The 22,938-nt window shown below is 44.7% G+C and overlaps 1 long non-coding RNA gene across 2 annotated transcripts; it reads right to left on the reverse strand.

Moving 5' to 3' along the window:
• Positions 1-1,078: 1,078 nt before the first annotated feature.
• On the reverse strand, positions 1,079-21,857 carry LOC142826793 (uncharacterized). Of its 2 annotated transcripts, XR_012901041.1 has the most exons (5): positions 19,849-21,857; positions 18,813-18,948; positions 2,671-2,779; positions 2,015-2,083; positions 1,342-1,390 (listed from the first exon to the last, which is right to left on the reverse strand). It is a non-coding gene; the product is annotated as an uncharacterized LOC142826793 (long non-coding RNA). The 2 variants fall into 2 exon arrangements; XR_012901042.1 differs by lacking the exons at positions 2,015-2,083; positions 2,671-2,779 and having other exon boundaries at positions 1,079-1,390; positions 19,849-20,938.
• Between the last annotated feature and the right edge of the window lie 1,081 nt (positions 21,858-22,938).

Consider the following 22,938-nt stretch of genomic DNA (forward strand, 5'->3'; position numbering starts at 1 on the left):
ATGGTCTGGCAGCAGTTTATAGACTAACAAAACATGTAAATGGTATCATGAGCTTTCGTGGGCAAAGCCCACTTCTTCGGATGACCGGAGTTATGAGTTTGGGATGTGAACACTCGAAATAAATAGGAGCAGGGAAGGGGGGAGGAGGAATAAGGGAGGGGCTGGGAGACAGATCAGTAAGTATCTGGAGAATGGATACTTAAACATAAGCAGATAAAAATCAAAGTCAGTCCTTCCTGACATAGGAATCGATCTATCAACCGTGATTTTTATCTGCTTAGGTTTAAGTACCCATTCTCCAGATACTTACTGAAACACACACACACACACACACACACACACACTCTCCCTCTCCTCCTCCCTCCGAGTGTTCACATCCCAAACACATAACTCCAGTCATCTGAAGAAGTGGGCTGTGCCCACGAAAGCTCATGATACCATCTACATGTTTTGTTAGTGTATCAAGTGTTACCAGACCATTATTTGTTTTTTTTTCTGTAACAGACTAACTCTGCTACCCTCTGAAGCTCTCCTTCTGAGTTGCCAGGGTAGGAGAGAGTGAGTGCGTGAGTGTGTGAGAGAGCAGCAGTAGGCGAGTGTATCATGACAGCAGCAAAAGGAAGAAACAGTAGCTTTCTCTGGACACAACACCGGTCTACAATTTTTTAGACGCCATCTGCTTCAGAGATAAAATGTGCTATTTATTATGTTTTTTGATGTGCTGAATTCAAATATGACAATTAAAACAACTGATTGGCTAGTGTTTCAAAGATATTTAAGTTTTTACATTTTACGTCTATGTATATTGTGTAGCTAGAGTTTTAATCATAAATTGTAAACCTAGGTCTTTTCATGTGTTTATGGTTGCTTTACATGATAATATTTCACCTGTCCGGTTTATGTAACACTTTAAAAATCAGCAAAAGGGTTATATAAATAAAAATTATGAAACAAAAGGCAAAAAACTACTTTGTACATAGTTTAAGCCTATTCAGTGTCTACTCGGAACTTCTTGGATTGTCTCTTGTATTATTAAATGGAGCATCTCAACAGTTTTGGAACAGTACACATTTGCACATACTTATAGATAGTTAAAACGTCTCTAGTAGCCGTGTCAGTCTGTACCTTGTACATTGTTATTAATACTTTTTACTGTATTGAAGTATAGAGTAACATTGCACTTCTCTAGTTCTCATTTATATAATCAGAAGTCTTATTTGCAGAAAACTTTTCACAAAATCACTGTAAAAATGTACATTTTAGTTACATAACAGGACTAAGCACACTTGTTGAATCTGTACTGTTTATTCTCACCACTCACGTTCTTTTCAGTAATTTTCTCAGGAATGCAAGACACGTGTGCTCACCTCTCACAAGAATCACACTGCACCTTTAATAGTACATGAGAAAACTAAATTAAAAAGTCACAATTATACAGATAATTTTGATAAAATGGTACAATTTACAAAATAATATTCCTTCAGAATATAATCCCCGCTGAAGATGACTATGAGCATTAGTGGAAATACTTGCTAATGTAAACTTTCTAACCGTCAGAGTGGTTAAGCACTGGAATAAATCGCTTAGGGAGACTGGGGAATCTCCATCACTGGAGATATTTAAGAACAGGTTAGATATACCTCTGTAAGGGATGAGCTAGATGGTGCTTGGTCCTGCCGTGAATGCAGGGGCCTGGACTTGACAGCCTCTTGAGGTCCCTTCCAATTTTAGTATTTTATGAGTCTATGAAATTTATTACAAAAAACATGATCCTTAAACAATTATTAAATTGGCACAATATGCAACTGGTTACATTTTTGGCCACCAACTTTGTGCTTGCACTGCTTGTGTTTTTCTCATTAGACTCCAGCCTGAATACAAAATTGGTATCCACATCTAAATCTGCAAAAATGAACTGCATATATCCGCATCCGTGGATGTGGATACCCACAGATACAAATCAGATATCTGTGGATTTGTAGGGCTCAATTTCTCGTAGCTTTTTCTTTCTTACCATCCTTCCAGCTGTACTTTTTTTACTGCAAGTCACAGAATTGCAATATAAACAATAGTCCTTTACTCTCTGGAAAAAACAATGAAAGATGGACAAAGCATGGTTACATTGTAAATTGTAAATAGAATTCTTGACTTATTCAGTAGCATTAATTCCATTAAAAATTAACTGTTTTGCAAACTTTTCCTTTGAGTGTGTGTGTGGGGGGAGGGGAGTGCTCATGGGTCAAAGTATATTTGGAGCCCCAGCCTATATTTCTATCCATTTTGGTTTATGGATGGTGGATATAATGGTATCCAAAGAGATTTCCCTGCTGAATCTATAGCACCCATTCACTCCCACCACATTTTTAACAGTACTTCCAGATATTATTCATGCAGAATCACCACTATAGAACTAAATCTGTTATAATATGTTAGAGTCCCACTAAGAATGTGGCACAGTTACTGTAACCTGATTCTTTTATTTAAAAAAATTGTATTTTTCTTCTGACTGCATTTAGCGTCTTTTGTGTAGTCTGCACTCTGCTGATGTCTTTAAACTATAAATATGTTTCTGCAAACTAATTACACTTCCACTTAGAAAAAAATTAACTCATGTATCACTATTAACAATGATGAACATTATAAAAATAGTTGACTTCTGGCACTGAATACCTTGAGGATTAGTGGTCCACAGTTGAACCCATCCGTTTATCTGTTGTGTTCTACCATTTTTGTTTTCCAATTCCCTGTTGGTGTTTCGCTTCTTTGAAAGAGGAAAGACCTGAAATTTGAAGGATGTACAGTAGCCAACTGTATAACAGTGCTTTCTTTTTTGTTGCAGTTTCTCAACATGTTTTGTAACCCTTTCTTTTTCTACCTTGAAACAATCAAATTAACACATCTATTCACTTGGTTTCATATAATCGTATCAGTGCTGCTACTAACTTCCTATGACTCATACTATGTGCTAGTGTTTTCTGCCCACTTTCAATGAAGAAGTTGGCCATGATCAGATTTCACAAGTTGACTCAATGTCCATTATGAAGCACAGTCTTCCTCAGTGTCACTAGTTTTTAAAACAGCTTGCACAATAACTATACATGTGAACAGGACCGGCTTTCGGAAGTGCGGGGCCTGATGCACGGGGGCGGCACCGCACATGCACCGTGCGGCCGGGGCGGGAGCCACACATGCGCCGCATGCCTGGGAGTGGGGCCCTCTTAGGCGTGGGGCCCCACACATAGGCACGGGGCCCGATTCCGGGGAATCGGCCTGAAGCCGGCCCTGCATGTGAACTATGAAACTAAGTGTCTAGAAAGATCCCTTCCAATTCCTCAGGAATTGTCTTTCATGCTTTATTTCATTGCCCAGGGGATCAATTATTACCAGCTCTATAAGTGACCATTTATCCACATGGTATTTGGAATATGATGATTTAACAGCTTTCTAATTATTTTTGTAAACATCAAACACATCTTATCAATTGTAAAAATACAGCAATGCAGACTATATTTACATTGCTGATAAAATTATAGCAAGGGTGAGCAATAATTTTTGGTGGGGGGCCATTCCAAGATTTTGGAAAGTGGTGTGGAAGAAAACATTGTCCTCACTCTGAGTTTGTAGCAACAAGTAGCCAGAGGCAGTTTTATTACGAGCTGCAGCAAGGGAAAAACTGGTTCGGACAGGGGAGAAGCCCCCCCCCTCCGAGGCAGATCTTCGAATACAAGCAATTATGAAGCAGTTTATATACTGTCTATTAGATATAATACCAATAACAATTAGTCTCCTTCCCATTACAAACACCAATGGCTAACAGTTATTTAGTTCCACCCAGATGCTCCTTATCTCAAGGTCCCTGCCAGAGTCAGCATTCGTCCTTATCTCCGTATGGAGGCGAGAGGCAAAGGCAGCGTCTAATTACAGATCTCGCGTTGTCAGGCCACAGACTTAGCCTGACTCTTGCTCTCTTGTTAACAAGACCAAGATGGCTGCACACAAATTCCCTTATTCCCTTTTCCTGCCTCCACAGTGGTCAAGGGCCACACTTTTCTGTGGAGGGGGTGCCAGGACTAGGATGGAGGTTGGATGCAGAAGAGTGCATGGACTATGGGACTCGGGCGCAGGAGACAGTGTGAGGTCTGGAGTTTGGGTGAAGAAGGGGGTTGTGATCTGGGTCATGAGATTGGGGTGTAGGATCTGGGAGGGTATTTGGGTGTACTTGAATTGATTTTATTCGCTTTTAGTCTGTGAAACCCTGTTTCTTTAAGTCATTAAGTAAAGGTGAGTTAATTCTAATTTAATCAATTAGATTGTTATTTATAATTGTTGTTTTGGAGTTAGGTCCAGATTATTACTGGAATAATTTTATTCCTGGAGACTCCTACGGCATACCATTAAGTGTCTAGAGGGCCAGCCAGGTGGAGGCACCGCCATTGTATGTTCCTTTAGGAGCAAGGGACTGCAGCAAGGGGGTAGATAGGGAATCCCAAACTAAACAACATTGCCACTGGGGTACTCAGGATATCTTTTTATGTTAAAACTATCAGGCACCTAGGCACACAGGTGAGCGTGGCATGCTGCCGCATAACCCAGGGAGGAAAAAGCAGGTTACACAGGGGTCAGGAAGGAGTCCAGAGAATCCCAGCCTGCCAACTATAGATTCCCCATTCCTGCTTTAGCGGGACCTCCTCATACAATTAGGCAGATTCAGTATATTGGATATTGGGGAGGGGCTAGTGGGGAGGTTTTTCATTACTTTTGCATGGCTGGATATTATACCCTCAAGAATGCAGCACTATAAAGGACAATCCAGGAAACTACAGACCTGTCAGCCTTACCTCAGTCCCTGGATAAATCATGGAGGGGATCCTCAAGGAATCCATTTTGAAGCACTTGGAAGAGGAGAAAATGATCAGGAATAGTCATTAAGGGCAAGTCATGCCTGACCAATCTGATTAGATTCTATGATGAGGTAACTGGCTCTGTTGACATTGGGAAGTCACTTTAGCAAAGCTTTTGATATGGTCTCCCACAGTATTCTTGCCAGCAAGTTAAGGAAGTATGGATTGGATAAATGGACTATAAGGTGGATAGAAAGCTGGCTAGACTGTCGGGCTCAACTGGTAGTGATCAATGGCGCAATGTCTGGCTGGTGTTTGGTTTCAAGCGGAGTGCCTCAAGGATCGGTTCTAGGGCCGGTTTTGTTCAACATCTTTATTAATGACCTGGATGAGGGGATGGATTGCACCATCAGCAAGTTTGCAGAGAACATTCAGCTAGATACTTTAGAGGATAGGGATAGGGTCCAGAGTGACCTAGAGAAATTGGAGGACTAGGCCAAAAGAAATCTGATGAGGTTCAACAAGGACAAGTGCAGAATCCTGCACATGGGACGGAAGAATCTCAAGCATTGTTACAGGCTAAGTAGCAGTAGCAGTTCAGCAGAAAAGGATCTGGGGATTACAGTGGGTGAGAAGCTGCATATGAGTCGTCAGTGTGCCCTTGTAGCCAAGAGGGCTAATTACATATTAGGTTGCATTCAGAGGAGCTTTTCCAGTTGATCTAGAGAAGTTATTATTCCCCTTTGTTTAGCACTGGTGAGGCCACATCTGTGTCCAGTTCTGGGCTCCCCACTATAGAAAGGATGTGGACACATTGGAGAGGGTCCAGCGGAGAGCAACCAAAATTATTAGGGGGCCGGAGCACATAACTTATGAGGAGAAGCTGAGGGATTTGGGCTTATTTAGTCTGCAGAAGAGAAGATATGATAGCAGTCTCAACTTTCTGAAGGGAGGTTCCAAAGAGGATGGAGAGAGGCTGTTCTCGGTGACCGATGGCAGAACAAGGAGCAATGGTCTCAAGTTACAGTGGGAGAGGTTTAGGTTGGATATTAAGAAAAACGATGTCACTAGGAGGGCAGTGAAGCACTGGAATGGGTTACCTAAGGAGGTGCCAGAATCTCATCCCTAGAGGTTGTTAAGTCCCAGCTTCACAATGGGTGGGATGATTTAGTTAGGGTTGGTCCTGCTTTGGGTAGGGTGTAGGATTCGATGACCTCCTGAGGTCTCCTCCAGCCCTAGGATTCTATAATTCTATGATAACAATAACAATAAAAGGTAGCAAGTGCTATAAGAGAAACACAGAGGCTACGTCTACACCGTAGCCTTCTTGTGGAAAAGCTTATGCAAATGAAACACGGAGTGGAATATCGCTCCCCTAAGAGATGTCTCTTTCTGATCCATGTGCTCCTCTGAACCCATCAGCTTTCCCCTAGCCCTTAGTTTAAAAATTGGTCCACGACCTTTTTTATGTTACGTGCCAGCAGTCGGGTTCCATGTTGATTTAGATAGAGCACATCATTCCAGTATAGGATCCCCCTTTCTCCAAAGTTCCCGCCATTCCTGATAGAGCTAAATCCTTCCTTTCTACACCATGGTCTCATCATGCATAGAGACTCTGCAGTGCAGCCTTCATACTTGGCCCTGTGAGTGGAACTGGAAGCATTTCAGAGATAGCCTGGGAAACATCCGATAGGAGCTCTCAGGTAAGTGTGGCTTTTTTGGCGTGACGGGGTGGCATGGAAGGTGTGTTGGAGACAAGGAGCTGTGCTGTGGGCTGGTGGGATGAGTATCCTAGTGTCTGTCTCAGTGGTGCTAGTTGCAGGGAGTGTGTGACCATGTGTTTGGCAGTTGAAAGTGCTTTGTTGCAGATGGGGGGGCCTAGAGAGGCTGATTGGGTTGGAGGCCAGGCTTGGAGACAGCAACCTTCTACCAGAGGCAGCCAGAGCAAACTAAATGAGCAGCCAACACACAAGTTTGCTTAGAGGCAGCCCCACAGAGGTTGTACTTTTTCTTGGTTTTTGTTTTTTCTTTCTTCTCTTCAGGCTTCAGGGGGCAATAAAAACATAGGAGCCTCTCAGAAGGAAGGTAGAATAAATAAAGATAAGCTGTTGGGAGTTGCACAGCATGTGCTATGTTTGTCTTCCTCCCGGAAGATTGAAGAAATTTCATCTGGATAGAAGACAGCATTTAATACTGCATACACTACATGCTGAAAAACCATTGAGGGGAGCCCAGAACAGAGAAGAAAATTGGCAGCATATGACTTCCAGGAGACGACAACTCCAGAATCCTGATAGAAGCAAGTAACCGCTCTTAGGGTCTCTTCACACGTATTACTGTGGGAAATGCTTTGGCAGAGACCTCCAAAGGAAGGCATCAGGAGGAGACCCCATTGACCAGAAGGCATGGATTGCCTAGGCTCGAGGGTTCCACCACCACCAGTCCCAAGAGGAGGAGAGGGGTGGTGGTGGTTGTCGTGGTCTCCCTCTTAAGAGGGATGGAGTCATCCCTCTGCTGTCCAGATCATAAATCTCAAAGTGTGCTGCTTACCTGGAGAATTCAGGATGTGACGGAGTCTTCCGAGACTGATCAAACTTTTGGATCACTACCCCTTCCTACTTCTCTATGGGGGAATCTAACGATACTGCCAAGAATGACCTTGAGTGGGTCACTGCAGATTATGCAGTGATGGGAAGAAGGATCAAGGAGTTTGAGGTGCAGGTGGTGGTCTTGTCAATCCTCTCTATTGAAGGAAATGGTCCAGGCAGGCATCTTTGAATTTTGGAAGTAAATGCTTGCTTGTGGAGGTGGTCTTCAGAGAGGGCTTTTGTTTTTCGACCATAGGATGCTGTTCTGGGCTCATTGATTGCTAGGAAAAGATGAGATTCATCTAATGAAGAGAGGGAAGAGAATCTTTGCAGGCAGATTACTTGCCCGTTGAGTCTTTAGGTTAAGCTTAGAGGCAAGAACAACAGAAGTGATGTTGTACTTGTTGTCTGCTATAGATCACCAGATCAGGTCGATGAGGTGACGAGGCTTTCTTCAGACAACTAAGAACCTTCCAGATCACAGGCTCTGGTTCTCACGGGGGACATCTGCTGGGAGACCAATACAGCAATATACAGACGATCCAGGAAGTGTTTGGAGAATGTTGGGGTACTTCCTGGTACAAGTGCTGAAGGATCCAACAAGGGGCTATATACAGCTTCAGCTGCTGCTCACAAACAGAGGAATTAGTAGGGGAAGTAGACATGGATGTCAGCCTAGGAAGCAGTGATCATGAGATGATCGACTTCAGGATTCTGACAAAAGGAAGAAAGAAGGGCAGCAAAATACACACCTTGGACTTCAGAAAAGCAGACTGATTCCATCAGAAAATATGGCCAAGATCCCCTGGGATGCTAATATGAAGGGGAAAAGAGTCCAGGAGAGCTGGCAGTATTTTAAAGAAGCCTTATTGAAGGCCCAGGAACAAACCATCCCGATGTGCAGTAAGAAAAGCAACTCTGGTTGGCCATCAGCTTGGCTTAGCAGTGAAATCCTTGGTGAGCTCAAACATAAAAAGGAAACTTACAAGAAGTGGCAACTTGAACAGATGTCTAGGAAGGAGTATAAATATATTGCTGGAGTATTGTTTGGAGAGGGAGTTCTCCAGGTAAAAGAGGAGTAAAAACGGGACCCTTGTGGTAAGTGGCTGTCTGGAGTGTGTGTTTGTGTGTGAGGGAGTTATTTACTGTGTGCTGAGCTTGTGTTTGTCTGTTTGGTTGGTTTGTTTGAAGGAGATTCTAAAAGGTTTGAAATCTAGAAGCCTCTGTTAATTGGCTGAGCCTCAGTCAGGGGGAGGGACTACCAGAGCTATATAAGCCTGTGACTCAGCGACCAAGGAGCTTGCGAACAGGAACAGCTAACAGGGAGTTTGGAGAGGGAGGTTAGAGGGCACTAGTGACTTATGACCTTCTTTAAAACATAACTCGTATAATAATCTATATTCCAGAGGTTTAAAAAGAATCCCAGTTTATACTTAAACTTATTCATTAGAAAAATGGAGACAGAAGCCCAGCAGCAGAGTGGGGGCTATCCTGTTTATTGCATCAAGTATAACATGTATGATTACCTGCCCTGTGGGTGGGTGGCATATGTGTGCACCCGTTGCAAGGAGCTCCTGACCCTCAGAGACCGAGTTTGGGTTTTGGAGGCCAGCGTGGCTGAACTGGAGGAGCTAAGGGAGGTAGAGAGCTATGTTGATGGGACTTTCCGGGACACTGTAGTACTGTCCCACCTCCAGTCTGAGAGCCCCAGTGCTCTTAAGGAGGATGAAAGTCTCAAGGGAACAGAGCATTCAATGGGAGCAGAGGGAAACCATCCCGTAGTTGGGACCTTCCTCCCAGAGGATGTTGCAGTATCCTCTCGCACTGAGGATACCTCTAAGGGGGAGGGAATGCCAGTTATGAAGAGGAAGGTGTTAGTAGTGGGCGATTCGATCGTTAGAAACATAGATAGTTGGGTTTGTGATGACCAGGAGAACCATGTGGTCACTTGCCTGCCTGGTGCGAAGGTTGCGGATCTCTCAAGGCATCTAGATAGACTTATGTGTAGTACTGGGGAGGAGCCAGTAGTCGTGGTACATGTAGGTACCAATGACGTAGGGAAGGGTAGGAGAGATGTCCTGGAGGCCAAATTTAGGCTGCTAGGAAAGAGACTGAAATTCAGGGCCTCTATGGTGGCATTCTCGGAAATGCTTCCAGTTCCACGCGCAGGGCCAGGTAGGCAGACAGAGCTTCAGAGTCTCAATGCGTGGATGAGATGATGGTGTAGGGAAGAGGGGTTTGGATTTATTAGGAACTGGGGACACTTTTGGGAGAGGGGGAGCCTATACAGGAAGGATGGGCTCCACCTAAACCAGGGTGGAACCAGACTGCTGGCACTAAACATTAAAAAGGCTGTAGAGCAGTTTTTAAACTAAGAGATGGGGGAAAGCCGATTGGTGCAGAGATGCACGTAAATCGGAGGGAGACTTCTCTTAGAGGAGAATCCATTGATAGAGATTCTCTAAACTGTAGTCAGAAAGAGAGGAGGGGAGAGGGCAAATCATGGGCCAGAGCAGACAAACAACTGCATACAAAGGAATCCAATGCATCAGGGAAGGGCAGACAAATAAGCAGTGGCAAATTTTTAAAGTGCTTCTACACAAATGCTAGGAGTCTGACTAATAAGATGGGTGAACTAGAGTACCTCGTATTAAATGAGGAGCTTGACATAAGAGGCATCACTGAAACCTAGTGGAATGAGGAAAATCTGTGGGACACAATCATACCAGGATATAAAATATATCGAAAGGACAGAGTAGGCTGGGTGGGTGGCGGAGTGGCACTGTATGTGAAAGAATGTAGAATCAAATGAAATAAAAATATTAAGTGAATCAACATGTTCAATAGAATCGCTATGGATAGTAATTCCATGCTCCAATAATAAGAAATTAGCAGTAGGGATATGTTACCGACCACCTGACCAGGACAGCGATACTGACATTGAAATGCTGAGGGAGATTAGAGAGGCTACCAAAATAAAGAACTCTATAATAATGGGGGATTTTAATTACCCCCCATATTGACTGGATACATGTCAACTCAGGAAGAGAAGTGGAGATAAAATTTCTCAATGGCTTAAATGACTGCTTCTTAGAGCAGTTGGTGCAGGAACCCACAAGGGGAGAGGCAATTCTCGATTTAGTCCTGAGTGGAGCGCAGGCTCAGGTCCAGGAAATAACCATTACAGGACCGCTTGGGAATAGTGACCATAATATAACAACATTCAACATTCCTGTGGTGGGAAGAACACCTCAGCAGTCCAGCACCCTGGCATTTAATTTCAAAAAGGGGAATTACACAAAAATGAGGAGGTTAGTTAAACAGAAATTAAAAGGTACAGTGGCTGGAGCCAAATCCCTGAAAGCTGCATGGAAACTTTTTAAAGTCACCATAATAGAGGCCCAACTTAAATGTATACCCCAAATTAAAAAACATAGCAAGAGACCTAAAAAAGAGTCACCGTAGCTTAACCACCATTTAAAAGAAGCAGCGAGGGACAAAAAGGTATCTTTTAAGAAGTGGAAGTCCAATCCTAGTGAGATAAATAGAAAGGAACATAAACACTGTCAAGTCAAGTGTAAAGATCTAATAAGAAAAGCAAAAAAAGATTGAGGAATAGCTAGCCAAAAACTTAAAAAGAAATAACAAAATGTTTTTAAGTACATTAGAAGCAGGAAGCCTGCTAAAAAAAACTCTGTGGGTCCCCTAGATAATCGAGCTATAAAAGGAGCGATCAAGGACGATAAAGCCATTGCAGAGAAACTAAATTATCTCTTTGCTTCAGTCTTCACGGCTGAGGACGTTGGAGAGATTCCCAAATCTGCACCGTCCTTTGTGGGTAATGAATCTGCGGAACTGTCCCGGATTGAAGTGTCATTAGAGGAGGTTTTGGAACAAATAGAAAAACTTAATGTTAACAAATCTCCGGGACCAGATGGCATTCATCTAAGGGTTCTAAAAGAACTCAAATGGGAAATTGCTGAACTATTATCTGTGGTTTGTAACCTATCCCTTAAATCGGCTTCCGTACCTAATGACTGGAAGGTAGCCAACATGACACCAATATTTAAAAAGGGCTCCAGAGGCGATCCTGGCAATTACAGACCGGTAAGTCTAACTTCAGTACCGGGCAAATTAGTTGAAACAATAGTAAAGAATAAAATTGTGAAGCATGTAGAAGAACATAATTTGTTGGACAAAAGTCAACATGGTTTTTGTAAAGCAGGGGTTCCCAAACTTTTTGATGCGGGGACCAGTAAATCCATTCACGAACTTTTGGAGGCCCGGTAACATTCATTTGCATATTTGCATATTCATTAATCAAATGATGAATATTCAAATAAATTGTTTCTGGTCCTCCCAAAACCCCCAGTGCCAGCTTTAGCAAAGCTTTTGATATGGTCACCCACAATATTCTTGCCAGAGAGTTAAGGAATATGGATTGGATAAATGGACAGTAAGACAGACAGAAAGCTGGTTAGACCAGGGTTTCCCAAACTTTTTACTTTAGTTGGAACCCTTTTTTTTTAAATACTGCTTTTTGCAGCCCAAAAATATAAACACATAAAAAACAAACTGAGAAAATACCAGACATAATACATGTCTGGTATTTTCTCTTTAGGTAAGTTGTATTACTACTAGATGTATCAGTTTGTAGTTTCAAACTGCCTGGCTGGTAAATGTGCTCAGGCTCCATAAGTGTGTCTACCAGCCAGACAATTCGCAACTACTCAAGGGAGGTTGTGTGTGTGTGTGTGGGGGGGGGGGGGGGGGGGGGGGGGACAATAGAAACCCCGGGCCGGACTAAGTCATGTTTTGCGAGGGGGAAGGAGGGAACAGGGACAGCGTCCCAAGATCTACATATGGCCGGGTCAGTCCCACTCCCCTCAGGCCGATTCATTCCTCCCTCCTGCTCCCCCCGCTGTGCCTCTGGCCAGCCCCACTCCCCCAACCCATTCCCGGGCAGCCAGGTACCCCCCCTTCTCCTCCCAATCTCCCTTGGCCAGCCCCGCTGTCTGCATCCAGCCCTCTATCCAGCAGCTGCTTCTTCTCTTCCCCCCTCCCCACATCTTCCCTGGCCAGCTCCCTGCCCCCAACCTTGCACCCCCTGGCAGCCCTGCTTCCACCAGCCCCCCAATCTCCCCGTCTGCCCCGATTCCCCCGTCCAGTGCTGCTTCTAGTGGCCAGCTCTCCCCTCCTCCTCACCCCAGAATCCCCTTAGCCCTGCACCCTCCTGGTGCCTCCCCCTTTGCCCTCTCTTTCCCTGATACCCATCCCCTCAGCACTCTCTGCCACATCCCCTCCTGCCCCTCTGTGCCCTCACACCTGACTTGCTCCATCCCCACCTCTCACATGCCCACCCCTTCTTTCAAGCCTTCTCCCACCACCTCCTCCTCCAGCCCCCAATGCCCTTCTCCTCTCCTCTCCTCTCCCAACATCACCCTGTCCCCCCGCCCACTAACACCTCCCCTCCTGCCCTTTCCCTCGTTGTCTGCACTTGGCCCCCTGGCATTTGTCTCTCTTTCCTGCACCCTGTTCCTTGGTGCCTTCCCCTCCCCCTGCCCAAGCCCCTTCTCCTTCCACTCCTCCCCCTCCACGCAAGCCCGCCTCCACTGCCGCTGCTGCCTCCACCCAAGCCTGTTCCCTACCTTCTGCCTCCCACATTGTGGGGCCGGAGGCTGCCGGAGTCAGCGTGGCCCCGCCACATGCCTCCGAAGACTTTTAAAATCCCAGGCCGTGACTTCGCGTCACGCCCGGGCGTCCTCCCCACCCACGTGCAACGCCGCACATGGGCAGCAGCAGGCGGTGAGGAGGAGCCACGCATGGCAGGGATACTCTGGGGGTGGGGTGGGAGGACGAGCGGGGGAACCCGCGCCAGGCAGAGCCGGGGGAGAGACCTAGCTCCTCATATCGGTGGAACAGGACCCCCAGCTCTGTAACTCGCCGGCACTTCCGGGTTCAGGAGCGTGGGGCTCGAATAGCCCTAAGGCCGGCCCTTCCGGCAACCACGAGCCATGCTGAGGCCCATTGTTTGGGAAACTCTGTTGTAAAGGGAAATCCTGTCTTACTAATCTATTAGGGTACGTCTAGACTACATGCCTCTGGCGACAGAGGCATGTAGATTAGGGTACCGGACATAGTAAAATGAAGCGGCAATTTAAATAATCGCCGCTTCATTTAAATTTACATGGCTGCCGCGCTGAGCCGACAAACAGCTGATCAGCTGTTTGTCGGCTCAGCACCATAGTCTGGATGCTCCCCTGCCGACATCAAAGGTATTTGTCGACCACCCAGGTATGCCTCATCCCAGGAGGCATACCTGGGTGGTCGACAAATACCTTTGATGTCGGCAGGGGAGCGTCCAGACTGTCACGCTGAGCCGACAAACAGCTGATCAGCTGTTTGTCAGCTCAGCGCGGCAGCCATGTAAATTTAAATGAAGCGGCGATTATTTAAATCGCCGCTTCATTTTACTATGTCCGGTACCCTAATCTACATGCGTCTGTCGCCAGAGGCATGTAGTCTAGACGTACCCTTAGAGTTCTTTGAAGGGGTTAACAAACATGCGGACAAGGGGGATCCAGTAGATATAGTATACTTAGATTTTCAGAAAGCCTTTGACAAGGTCCCTCACCAAAGACTCTTGTGTAAATTACATGGCCATGGGATAAGAAGGAAGGTCTTTTCTTGGATTGAGAACTGGTTAAAAGACAAGAAACAAAGGGTAGGAATAAATGGTGAATTTTCAGAACGGAGAGGGGTAACTAGTGGTGTCCCCCAAGGGTCAGTTCTGGGACCAATCCTTTTCAACTTATTCATAAGTGATCTGGAGAAAGGGGTAAGCAGTGAAGTGGTAAAGTTTGCAGATGATACCAAACCGTTTAGGATAGTCAAGACAGAAGCAGACTGTGCGGGACTCCAAGAAGATCTCACCAAACTGAGTGATTGGGCAACAAAATGGCAAATGAAATTTAATGTGGATAAGTGTAAAGTAATGCACATCAGGAAAAATAACCCCAACTATACGTACAGTATGATGGGGGCTAATTTGGCTACGACAAATCAGGAAAGAGATCTTGGAGTTATCGTGGACAGTTCTCTGAAAACTTCCACACAGTGTGCAGCAGCGGTCAAAAAGGCAAACAGGATACAAGGAATTATTAAGAAAGGGATAGAAAATAAGACCCATAATATCTTACTGCCCCTGTATAAAACTATGGTACGCCCACATCTGTGTACAGATGTGGTCTCCTCACCACAAAAAAGATATTTTGGCCTTGGAAAGGGTTCAGAAAAGGGCAATTAAAATGATTAGGGGTTTGGAACAGAGAGGTTCAAGAGATTGAGGCTTTTCAGTTTAGAAAAGAGGAGACTGAGGGGGAATATGATAGAGGTATATAAAATCATGAGTGGTGTGGAGAGGGCCGATAAAGAAAAGTTATTTATTAGTTCCCAAAATAGAAAAACTAGAGGACACCAAATGAAATTAATGAGTAACAGGTTTAAAACTAATAAAAGAAAGTTCTTCTCCACACAGCGTGTAGTCAACTTGTGGAACTCCTTGCCAGAGGAGGCTGTGAAGGCTAGGACTATAATAGAGTTTAAAGAGAAGCTAGATAATTTCATGGACATTAGCTCCATAAAAGGCTATTAGCCAGGGGATAAAATGGTGTCCTTGGCCTCTGTCTGTCAGAGGCTGGAGAGGGATGGCAGGAGACAAATCGCTTGATCATTGTCTTCGGTCCACCCTCTCTGGGGCACCTGGTGTTGGCCACTGTCAGCAGACAGGATACTGGGCTAGATGGACCTTTGGTCTGACCCAGTACGGCCATTCTTATACAGGGGGTGTAATTAGGACAGCCAAAGCTCAATTGGAATTGCAGCTGGCTAGGGATGTGAAGGGTAATGAGAGGGGGAAGAACAATCCAGGGAATTACAGACCAGTCAGCCTCACCTCAGTCCCGGGAAAAATAATGGAGAGGGTCCTGAAGAATCCATTTTGAAGCACTTGGAAGAGAAAGAACCAATCAGGACTAGTTGACATGGATACACCAAGGAGGGCAAGTCATGCCTAACCAAAATGATTAGCTTCTATGATGAGGTAACTTGCTGTCTGGACACGGGGAGGTCGGTGGCTGAGAGACTTTGCTTTTAGCAAAACCTTTGATACGGTCTCGCACAGGATCTGCGGCAGCCAGTTAAGGAAGTATGGATTGGATAAATGGACTACAAGGTGGCTGGAAAGCTGCCTAGATTGTCAGGCCCAACAGCTAGCGATCAACAGCTTGATGTCTGGTTTGCCGTCAGTTTCAAGTGGCGTGCCTCAGGGATCAGTGCTAAGGTCATTTTTTCCCCATCACCTTTATTAATGATGTGGATGAGGGGATGGGTTGCACCCTCAGCAAGTTTGCAGATGACACTAAGCCAAGGGGAGAGGTAGATATGCTGGAGGGCAGGGATAGGGTCCAGATTGACCTAGGCAAATTAGAGGTTTGGGTCATGAGAAATCTGAGGTTCAACAAGAATAAGTGCAGAGTCCTCCATGTGGGATGGAAGAATCCTAAGCACTGTTCCAGGCTGGAGACCGACTGTCTAAGCAGTAGTTGCCCAGAAAAGGACCGGGGGATTACAGTGGAAGAGAAGGGAGATGAGAGTCAACAGCATGCCCTTGTAGCTGAGAAGGCTAATGGCATATTAGGCTGCATTAGGAGGAGCATTTCCAGCAGCTCTACAGAAGTTGTTGTTCTCCTTTGTTCGGTACTGGTGAGGCCACATATGGAGTATTGCATCCAGTTCGGGGGCCCTCCCTACTACAGAAAGGATGTGGATGCATTGGAAAGTGTCTAGAGGAGGGCAACAAAAATGATTAGGGGGTTAATATGTAACTGCTGAATTTTTCAGCGGTTGCACATTTATATGTCAGGGGGAAGGAGGAGGCTCTACAGGAGCAGGTTTGTGCAGGGAACCACCCCACCCTTCTGCTGCCTCTGATACAGAGGCTGGGGGGCGGGGTGGCTTGCATAAAACTGTGAAGGTTAACTGTACACTATCAGAGCCCTAGTTTACGATGCACATTTTAAAATGTCCTCCCAGAATATCCCCCTGGTCAAACGAGATGACAGTTGAGAGTAACTGCTGCAACCACTTGCCAATATTTAGTACTAAAACACCTGACGCATTTAATCAGGTTACAAGGACCACTTTGCCTGCATTGTTTTTCCAAAACACTTTCCTAATCAATATTACATGAAGAATAAAAAAGTTATCAAAGCGATGTAATGATGGAAAATATTAGGCTTCTTATTCATCAGTAGGCATCCGAGTTCTTCTGCATATAGAAATGATTAGGCAAAATTTTAAAACCTAGCATGAAAACCAGTTGCGGAACTTCTCTCTACAGTTAAAGCCAAACTGTGTGTTCTGGTTGATATTTTCTACGTTCTGCTTATAAACGCCATCTATCTGTTTGCATAGTCTATATGCAACAATTAGAGAGAAGTACATTTTTTCCTTCCCCAAGAAATGGAAGCAACAGTGTTCACTTTTTGTTTGTTACCAGGGTCTATTCTGTTAATTGTAAGGCTTTGAAGTTATTTACGCAAACCTAATTCATAAATACCACAGTAACTTCTTATTCCTGCAAAGAAGCAGCAACCTAATTTACCTCTTCATTGGAATAGTCGTAAATAGTAAGTGGCTTAATGCAATCATGCACAAACCTGCCACGATACATGTTTAGAGAAGACATTAAAAGTAGTAAAGGAATGCAATGCTTGGTGTGATGACATTCACTAAGTCTTTTAAGGATTGATACCCAATCCCACAAAATGTGTTGGCTAAATGGAAACACGATTAGCTAGGTTTTTTGCCTCCGTCCCCCAAAAAGCACTGCAGCCCTCTCTGAGAAGATGTTTGTGTAATGTGTTTTGTAAACACTACCGTAGACCACAGCTACCTTCTCCATCTTATTTTTCCCATAAAATAATTAAGATGTAGAACTGGATAGCAGAGAATTGGTCCTGTAAGGATAATTTTTAATATGGAGATATGCCATCATCTCGTAGAACTGGAAGGGACTTTGAGAGGTCATCGAGTCCAGTCCCCTGCCCTCACAGCAGGGCCAAGTACCACCCCTGACAGATTTGTCCCAGATCCCAAAATGGCCCTCTCCAGGATTGAGCTCACAATCCTGTGGTTTAGCAGGCCAAGGCTCAGTCAGCTGAGCTATCCCTCCCCCCCAATCACTGGATAAATATAACTTGTTTCCTTTCTGTGCTTCTAATGTTAACATTTCCAAATTGAAGAGGTACTATTTCTTTCAAACTTCTTTGGTGTTTAAGAAAAAATAATACTTTCAAAATAATCACCTGCACTATACAGAAATGGCTTATTTTGTTTAACGTGTGAATCTGTCTCCGGTTAAATTGGGCAACCAATACTAATGGTACAGTGTCATAGGCGGTTCTGTTATGCTGAAAAAATAGCAGTGTCATGAATGCAGGAGAAAAGGAAGCAATAGAAAAATTCTTGATCACAGCTTGTATTGTAGAACGAGAGTGAGAAGGAAATCAGCTTAATTTTCAGTCTCTGCCCACAATTTTTGCCACTAATCCGGTACCTCAAATTAATGCAGCACAAGGTGAATCACATGGATTTAAAAATTAAGTATTTTAGGGTGGGTCTAGACTACGGGATTTTTTTTTTTTAAAGTGGCCTTTCTTCCCCTCCATCTAGACAGCTGCCGTGTTCTTTCGAAAGTAAATCAAAAGACTGTGGCAGGTTTTTTGACCGCGGAAGACCTCGTTTTATGAGGAATAACACCTTTCGAAAAAAGGCGCTATGTAATGTAAACTGTGCTTTTTCAAAAGACAGCATCCAGACTGCCTGAGTGCTCTCTTTTGAAAAAGCGGTTTGCTTTTTTGAAAGTACTGGTTATAGTCTAGATACTTTAGAAAAAGAGCATCTTTCGAAAAAGGCTTGCAGTCTAGACGTAATGTGAAAGCTAAAAGATGCCTTTAAGGCACTAGAGAACCAGTACTTAATTCTTGGTCACTGCAACAGATCAGTCAGGATGATCAGTGCCACAAAGCAGGCTTTAAAGCCAGAAAGGATGGCCATGATCTTTTAGTCTACTCTGACATGCACACTTCAGAATCTTGCTCTCCCATTCCGCAACAGACCCATATCTCAGAAGGAATAGATCCCCTCAATTCTTTGGTGGCAATTCTTTCATTACCACGTATGTACTGATCGATCTCTCATTGAACACGATTGCTTTCATAAAAACAAATTTACAAAATGCTTGCAAAGTAACCTTATTTTAAATTATGTAATTGCGGTAATATTAATGTGTTAAAGATGCAGTAAGATGAAGGCTACTTACGATGTTATGCTAACGTAGGCAGATGGTATTGCAAACACACAATTTGGTGCAATAACGACAGAGGTATCATGTGTCAGAACTCACAGTCCAAGCAGAGACTTCCCTGAGTTTGCCCCACCAGCTCCCCAAATACAATCTGCAAGAGAAATCAACTGTCTTGTTTTCTGCAATCCTTCACTGTTGGTTCCTCATAATAAAGCTATATACGTTAAGTCAGATCTGTGACCGTTGGAGTGCTTTTATTTATAGAAGTCTTGCTTTTAATGCATTGAATATTTAATTGACAATCTCATGCACTAAGTTTACTTTTACAGGATCGTTTTAAAATAGAAGGTTTAAAGTTAGTTTAGCTTAGTTACTAATTTCTTACGTGTTTAGTCAATTGAGTAAAGAGCAAAGCAAAAGGAACCAGTCCTGGACAACAATTGGTTCAAATGCTTAAAAAAATAAATAAAAAATGCAACATTGAACAAGCCAAGCTTTGCGAGGAAACTATGCTTGAAATATGATAAAGAGAACTCTCCTAACAGCTTGGTTCTAACAGACAGGGGAGGGTTGTTGTCAGGGGGTACGCCCCTGACGGGGGCTGCTGAGACCCACGTCTCATTCCGGGCCCATACCGCACCCCAAAGTCTCCAAAAGTTCAGGCCCCTCTATCAGGGGATATACAGTATCAATGTCCCAACACAAAGTCCCGGCCCCTCTATCAGGGGATATACGGTATCAATGTCCCAACACAAAGTCCCGGCCCCTCTATCAGGGGATATACGGTATCAAGGCCTAGTCCCTCTGAGGAGCCTCTCCCGGCCTCAGGCCTGGTTATCCGGGGGGGGGGGGGCTGCGTGGTAGGGGGACCCGGGCCCTCCCTCTCCACCGGGCCCCAGCCCAGGGCCCTTTTAGGCAGGGTCTGTGGCTCCTGCCGGCTCGGCGGGGAATCCGGACGATACACGCCGAGCCAAATTTTGTATCCCCTGCCCTGGGCTGCTTCCTACCGCGCCCTGGTTCCCCGGGGGCCCCTTGTCCTCCGAGGCAGGACCTGCTGGGGTTGTGGGCAGGTTCCGGTCTCCTGGAGTCGGGGTCTGCTTCTTCGGTGTCTGGGTCCAGCACTGGCAGCAGCTCTAGTCCCAGCGGCTGCACAAACACTGGCCTGGCTTGGTCTCCTCCTTCCCCCAGCTGTCTTCCTGCCTGCTGGGCTCCCTCTGCCTTTATACCTGGCCTCTGCTGGGAGCATGCCCAGCAGGGCCGGAAGGGCGGGGCCCTCTCAGCCAGCTGGGCCTGGGCTACTCCCAGCCCTGCAGTGCGGGGCCTGTTCGCCCCGTCACAGTTGTGTTATGGTGCATTTATAGTAATCTCCAAAATGCTAAAATTTTAAAATATGAGCCTGTGGAAAGAGAGAAGACCCATTGCAGCTAGATTTGACATCCATAAAATCAAAGGAAAAGGCCCCCTTTGGTCTTAGCCCCAAGGATGAGGGAAGACCAAGAAAAGCACAACCCCAGCTTGCCCAAATTTAGATCGTAGCAGAAGAAAGCAATTGGCAATGCAATCACTTGTTATACTGTGTAAATAACCCATGTTTGCCAAAGATAGTTGTCATTCCCATCTGATTACATTGATGCCCCTCAGGATGAGAGGTATTTGCAGGATGGGCTTTTTGAGAGTGTGCCGAACACTTACGTTTGCTACCGTGTCCGTGTAGCAACCATAACACGGTTTCCAAATATTTCTGAAAGTTTTGGAACAACATTTGACCTATAACCCCTGACTGAGTTACTGAAGTCTTCAAATCCTGTTTTAAAGTTACAGGCCATTCACCATTTACTCATATAACCGTGCAAGTGACCCATGCCCAATGCTGCAGAAGAAGGTGAACCCCCCGAGACACTGCTAATTTGGCCCAAGGGAAAATTCCTTCCCAGTCCTAAATATGGTGGTCAGCTGGACCCCGAACGTGCCAGCAAGATCCAAACATCCAGACAATGTCTACACTACATTGATGTATTGGAAAAAGGTATGCCGCGTAGCGTAGATGTAGCTTCAGACTCCTAGGTAAAAAGACATTGTAGTAACTCCGAGAGCTCCACGACTAGAGTCTCATCACTGGCCACGGTGGGTATTTGCTGTTAACGGTTGCAGCGTGACTACGTGCCACTGTAAACAGTCCCCTCATACCACCCTCTCCGTACAATTATTAAGCACAGTCTTAAAGCCGGTAAGGTTTTAGGTCCTCCGTGCTTTTCGCTGAGGACTTAATCCAGAAATTCTCGCCTCTGATTGTTAGAAACCTTTGTCTAATTTCAAGCCTAAATGTATCGATGGCCAGTTTGTCTGCATTTTTTCTTGTGTCCACACTGGTGCTTAACTTATAATGCCTCTCCCTCCCTGGTATTTATCCCTCTGCTGTATTTAAGGAGTGCGAGCGCATCTCCCCTCAGCTGTTGTTTGATTAGGCTCAACAAGCCAAGCTCATTTAGCCTCTCTTGCCTAAGGAAGGTTTTCCATTCCTCTGATCATCCTAGCGGCTCTTCACTGCACCTGTCCCTGTTTGCACTAATCTCTCTTTAATCCGGGAAACCGGAATTGCACACGCTAATCCAGTTGAGAGCTCCCCAATGTCGTGTATAATGACATTAATGCTTCACTAGGGCTATTGGAAATACCTTGCCTGATGCATCCTAGCATTCCATTGGCCTTTTTCACAGCTGCCTCATGCTGGCAGCTTGTGGTCATCTCGTAACAAACCAGTTTCCTTCTCTGTTGCTTCCAACTGACAAGTCCCCAACTTAGAGCCAAAAAAATCTTTGTTACCAACTGCACTGCTAAATTTTATTCCATTCCAGTTTTGGAGATCATCCAGATTTTATTGCATGATATTGCCAATATGGCGGAGGACCAGACTACCTCTCTGCAAATTTTATGAGGCTATTTCCACTTGTTGTGCCAGGAGCATGAATACAAATCTTAAAGAAGATTGGTTCCAATACCCATCCTTAAGGAATTTCACTAATAACTTCACTCCAGCCTGACAGTTCACCATTCATTATAACCCAGCAGTTCTTTATCCAGCTTTCAAGTCTCATTAATTCCCGTCTATCAAATGCCTTACTGAAATCCAGGTAGATCAGATGTACTGGATTGCTTGCATGTAAAAAAGTCAATTTCCTCAGACCAATCAGGTTGGTCTGGCGTAATCCACCTTTTGTGAAACCATGGTGTATTTTCTCTGTTAGCTTTTAACCTCTGTGTTCTTAACGACTCTTTCAAAATTTGTTCCAAGAGCCTGCATACAATGGAGGTTAAATTAGACATGCTATAGTTTCTTAGATCATAATTTTTTGTTTTAGAAAGAATAAACAGGCACAGGTTGACTCGCTCATATCTGGGACACGCTAGCCTGGCACGACTATGGCTATTGCTAGATCAGAGAGCCCCGGGTTCAGAAAGTCAGGTCCCCGGGGCCGGTCGAGACTTAGCATCCCTGGCAACCCAAGAGTAGCAGCTCTTTTATTACTGGTTTTAAGTTCCTTTGCAAGCTCCAGCTCTGCCTGGCTTTTGGCAGTCCATTCTTCCGCTACACTTTCTAACCAAGAGGTTGGTTTTCGTGCTGGTACGTCTCTCTTCCACTGCTCTCAGGCTTTCTGCTTTCTCTTAATAACATGCTTGATTGACACCTCGCTCATTCAACTTGGTCTGCAACTTTGATTTAAATGCCAAACCTCTTCCACATTCGGATCCTCAAGTTCTTCACTCCAGTCCACATCTACTACTAATTCCTCATATGTTTTCAAGTTTGTCTTTTTGAAATCAAGAACCTTAGTTGCACACTTACTTTTATGTATCCATCCATTTAATTTAAAATAAATTAGCTCACGATCACTTGAACCAAGGTTTTCCCCTACAACCAACCTTTCTGTGAGGTCTCGCTAAACCCTCGATATCAAATTTAAAATTGCATCACCTCTTGTTGGAACGGTGAGTTTATGGTGAAGAACTGTCAGCTATCACACATCCAGGAAAACTTGAGTCCTGCCATTATTAGGAGCACTTACCCTCCAATTTTTATCTTGGAAATTACAGTCTCCTATCATTACTTGAGTGCCAGCAGTATCTAGTTCAATAAAAACAT

This window comes from Pelodiscus sinensis, chromosome 2, assembly GCF_049634645.1.
Source record: "Pelodiscus sinensis isolate JC-2024 chromosome 2, ASM4963464v1, whole genome shotgun sequence".
NCBI lineage: Eukaryota > Metazoa > Chordata > Testudines > Trionychidae > Pelodiscus > Pelodiscus sinensis.